General features: G+C 42.6%; 1 pseudogene; it reads left to right on the top strand.

Moving 5' to 3' along the window:
• Positions 1–4,929: 4,929 nt before the first annotated feature.
• Positions 4,930–5,048, top strand: LOC120611827 (uncharacterized; annotated as a pseudogene).
• The last annotated feature ends 230 nt before the right edge of the window (positions 5,049–5,278 follow it).

Below are 5,278 nucleotides of genomic sequence, written 5' to 3'. Positions count from 1 at the left end.
CCTCAGCAATGGGGCCTTCACTCCCCAGCTGTTGGGAGGGATGCCTGCCCACTGCTTACAGCTGACACCCTCCCCAGGGGGCTGGCACACGGATCAGCCATGTTTTCACATAGAAAATCTACACCACTATCAAATGAAGGATTGCTCTTCTTCCCTGTGGCCCCCTGGGATTATCAGTAGACACGAGCCAGTGGGCAGCCATGAGAGTGAAGGGAAAATTCAAGATAAGAAGTGATTCATTCAAAAGAAGGAGGTCGTAGTCAAAGCAGGGTTTTTATTATTTGACATCTCTGGTTTTGCGAAGTTTGGGGTTTGGGGCTGCCAAGGAAACAGAGTGTTGAGAGAAGGATTTTCAGAAGGGAAATCCAATGTTGTTTGGAAAAAGAAGAGAGGCTAAGATGGAATGGGTAGAACAAGACACTCTTGTCCCTGTGATGAAGAAGGGTCTTTCTTAGGGAAAACACCACACCGATTCTAGCGACTTTGAGTTTCCCTGACGCTGAGGAGAAGGAGTCAGACCAGGTCACACCGAGCCAAGTGTGTTTGTCAGCGGACCTGGGAAATCACACTGCAAGTGACATGCTGCGATTCTGACTGTTACTCCTCTGTACCGATGTGAGTAATGAACTTGAACTTGGAACTCAAGGAACCTGCACGTTCTTTGGGGCCCAGGTATTATTTCATTAGAGTAAACTGGCTGTTCGGAGGTGCTGTTCCATGGAGAAGATGGACTGATAGGCTCCCTCCCAGGGAACCAGGTCTTTGCAGGAGAAATCTCTCCCTTTTCTGACGGCAGCGCTGAACCCAACAGGAGAATTTTCTGTTTGAGGCTACTGCCCATCTTGTTTCTCGGAGTTTCACTCTAGCCTTGCTTATCCTAGGATTTTTGATTGAATTCAAAACTTTGTGGTGTGAGCCAGTTCTGCCATTAAATTCTGTTGCTTTCTCCACGCCCAGCTGCGCGTGAAGACTAAAACCCAAGACAACTTGGAAGTCATCAGGCTGGCGGGAAGGTCAGCCAACTCCCTGCTGCTCAGAGTGGGGACCCTAGACCAGCAGCACCGGTAGCATCTGGGAGCGTGTGGCGAATGCACAATTTCGTGCCATTTCCTTGTGGAATCAGAATCTGCATTTCAACAGGAGCCCCAGGCGATTTGTGCGGCACAGCGAAGTCTGAGAAGCAGTTTTCTAATTCGGTGCTTCTCTAAGTGAAACCTGCAGCAGAATCACCCAAGCGGCTGAGCTGTTAGACCACAGATCGCAGGGAGGACCCCCAGACTTTCTGACTGAGTAGGTCCCAGAAGGGGCCCAAGAATTTGCATATCTAAAATTTTCCCAGGTGATGTGGATGCCGCTAGGCCGGGGACCGCACTCTGAGAAACGCTGCTTTAATTCGTTCTCCTCCCTTACCGGAGGACCAGATACTCCTGAATTCAGATTTCAGCCTTAACAATCACCAGCTGTGTGACGTCGGCCACGCCCCTGACCTCTCTGAGCCCAAGTTCCTTTCCACTTTGCGTGGAGTAATCCCCACTTCGTCGGACTTTGTGAGAATTTAAGGAGATTTTTAAAAACCAAGCACCTCCCCCTTGCATGGCCACAGAATGGGCTCTTCAAATTGTGCTTTGCCGACCAGCAGCATCCGGATCCCCTGGGAGCTGGGAGAAATGCAGCCCCTGCCCCCGCTCAGACCTGTGGTGTCAGAACCTGCATTTGCACAAAATCCTCGGTAAGAGTTATGCATCGTCAAGTCTATAAGGATACGGGTCCAGGTTCCCCGGTTCCAGCTGACGATACTGCATCTAGGGGAATGGGTGTTTCCAGCCCCAGATCAAGCATCGGAAGCTTGAACCCCTAAATCTCTGTAGAGCGTTCCCACTCTCTCAAATTCCAGCCACGCACCGACGGTGTGAGTCCCCATTACAGGCCCGGACACTCTCCATGACCCACCTCAGGTTTGCAGAGTCTTGGGAGGCAGCAAATGGGTAAAATATGTGTTCACCGTGAACTTGTCTCCTAAGACAGAGTTCACCTGGAAACAGATGGAGCCTGAGAGGAGAGAAGGCTTTCTATACCTGGAGATTTGCTTATTTGACTTTTTGATTGCTTTGGGGGGGAGGGGGAGGTTTCTGTGAGAACAAACAGAGCAGCTGAGTTCCCAGCACAGAAGTCAGCCCACTCAATGTTCTGGTGTGTGATTCTTTGGGAACAAAGTACTGTTCGGGAGTCATTACCATTTGTAGCTATTTTATCTTATGAACCAAATAAAAATGAATCCTTCCTGAACATTCCAATGAACAAAACAATACAGGAGTGACTTCAGCAGAGTTGGGAAGGCAGCATTGCTTTTTTGGAGATTTATGAATAATGACTTCTGAAAAAATAATCCAACAGGAAATATAGAATGACTGGATTTATTCAATAATGAATAAAAGGCTGGAAACTCTGTCAGCCCCCGTAAAGTGGCCCATAAGTTTCAGGCTGATTTTGTCACTGAACTTGCTCTTTGACACCTCTTACAATATGATTGAAGGAGTTTGCTTTCATTTCATTGGACATCACAGACCAGGGCTACTTTTTCTTTCCTTGAAGCTGAAGAAAACTAGATACATGGAAACAAGTCATCATCCCAAATACCGCGACTGTGAGATTTTTGCTACCCATTATAGTGGAAGTCAATACAATGATATTCACTTTATAGCTGGAAGAAGTTGAGGGATGTGAAGTAATTTATCCAAGATCATAGCTAGTCCAGGTTGCAGATAGGCTGGAAATTTAGATTCCCAGTCTGCAGTCTCTTGGTATAAAACATAGACATAAAAATGGTAAGTTCCAAGTAAGAGCTGGTTTGTATAGTTTGAGTCTTGATTTCCTTACTTAGCTATACTTTTTTCCTCTCTGGTCCTTAAGCACTGACGTCTGCTGGATATAGTGCTGGGATTATGTCCATAAAAACAGAACCAACTCTGGGGGAAACAGATGTCAGGCCTTAACCAAAAAGCTGCCTTTTGACAATTTGGCCTCCAGTTCAAGCCTGAGCAGAGTCCCTTTGTCTAAGTCCACAACTCAACTCATTGATGAATAAAGACTCTCAGAAACTTGCCTCCTACCTCCCCAACAGTTACTGCCTCCAAGGAGGAGAGGGTATTTTTGGCTGGGAAGGAAGGGGCAAAAGAGAACTTTCTGGAGTGAAAGTAATGATCCATTTTCATTGGGGTTTGGGGTAGATGTCGCGCTATGCATTTGTCAAAACCCATAGAATGGTACATTGAAGATTTGTGTTTCATTATGTGTTAATGAAAGATTCGCGTTTCATTATATGTTAATCTTACCTAAAATAAAACCCCATATAATAAAACAAACTCCTTTAGAAAACATTTGGGACACTAATAGGGTTAAGAGCTAAAAGTATTAGGCTGAATTTTTATCAACTCTGTCAGCATCTCCACCAACCACAAAAGACAAATGTGTTTGACCACTTCTGTAGAGCGGGGAGGGTAGAAGTTCTCAGAAGTCAAAACATGTATCTAAAGTCAAGGGTGTCTGTTCTGGGGCAACTGTCTTTATGCTACGAAACCAGATCTTTGCCCCCGAACTGACTAAGCTTCCTTTAGCAGTCAATCCTTAATTAAAAATAGTCTCTCTGGTCATCAGTGTGTGTGGAGGGCGGGTGCCTGAAGACTTGCAGGAGCTCTGTCAAGAAGTCCCTGTAGACACCCCAGGCAGTCTTGGGAATTAGGCATCTCGTGTCTTCTGATGTCTTCCCCTAAGTAGATGTGGAAATGGGTCTGAAAACTGTCAGGGAGAAAGGAGAGGCCCGGCTTTAGGATAAACTATATTACATTATGTGTTCAGGAAAAATTATAAAAGCATGTGGGTAAAGAATAAATTTTATTAAAACTGTATTATTTGAGAGGTCAAATATGTGGTGACAAAAAGAAATCTAACTATGGGAGGTGAACACACAGTGTAAATATATATATGTCTTACTGTTAAAGTGTACAGCTGAAACTTATTGGATTTCGTTAACCAATGTCACCATAAAAAATTAATTAATTTTTAAAAAATTATATTATTTGGGAGTCTTTACCCTTCTCTTCCCATTTTGAATATCGCTGTTTCCCCAATTTACCAATGTGGTTTGCTTCTTTATAAAATATTTCGAACAGAAAATATGAGGAAGAATAATATAACAAAGAACAGTGCATCCACGATCCAATCTTGTCAGATTCTTCTTTTTCAAGATTGAAAAAGTATTTTAATTTGTGATTAGTAGTTAAGTTATTAGTAACTGAATAGTTCAAATGAATCAGAGTTGTCCTTGTATTGACATTTACCCGTTTGACTTTTTTCTCACCTTTATGTTATGCGTACTTGGAAATTGGCATTTGACATCAAATCGGTAATAGGATTCAACTCCCATTTTTTAAAACAGGTGCATATATCTGTACGAGTGGCTGCTCTCCACTGTTGTAATTTATAATTTATACTATTTTCCATAGTGGATGTACCAATTTACATTCCCATCAACAGTGCACAAGGGTTCCCTTTTCTCCACACCCTCGCCAACGCTTATTCTCTTGTCTTTTTGATAATAGCCATTCTAACAAGTGTGAGATGATATCTCAATTGTGGGTTTGACTTGCATTTTCCCAATGATTAGTGATGTTGAGTATCTTCTCATGTACCTATTGGTCGTTTATGTGTCTTATTTAGAAAAATGTCCATTCAGGTCCTCTGTCTATTTTACAATCAGATTGGTTTTTTTGCTCTTGAATTGCGTGAGTTCCTTACATATTTTGAATATTAACCCCTTTGTAACACTATCAGCAACTTCAAAAATTTAAAACAGAAATCGTTATACTATAAATCAGTAGTTCTCAAACATTTTGGTCTTGGGAGACATGTAGAGTCTTAAGAATCATTGAAGTCTACGGCCATGCCACCCTGAACAAGCCTGATCCTGTCTGATCTCGGAAGCTAAGCAGGGTTGGGCCTGGTTAATACTTGGATGGGAGACCACCTAGGAAGACCAGGTGCTGTAGGTGTAAAAAATAAGGGATTGTAAGCTGACGAGGTCCTTGCAATCTGTGAGGTCAACCAAGGGTTGCCTTGCTTAAAAAAAAAAAAAGAATCATTGAAGACTTCAAAGAGCTTGTGTTTACATGGATTTAATCAATCAATGTTTACTATATTAGAAATAAAAACTAAGAGAAAATTTTAAATATTAATTTATTTGAAATAACAATAATAAACCCATTACATGTTAACATAACAT

This window comes from Pteropus medius, unplaced genomic scaffold (genome assembly GCF_902729225.1).
Source record: "Pteropus medius unplaced genomic scaffold, Ma_sr-lr_union100, whole genome shotgun sequence".
Classification (NCBI taxonomy): domain Eukaryota; kingdom Metazoa; phylum Chordata; class Mammalia; order Chiroptera; family Pteropodidae; genus Pteropus; species Pteropus medius.
This window is presented reverse-complemented; position numbering and strand designations above follow the sequence as displayed.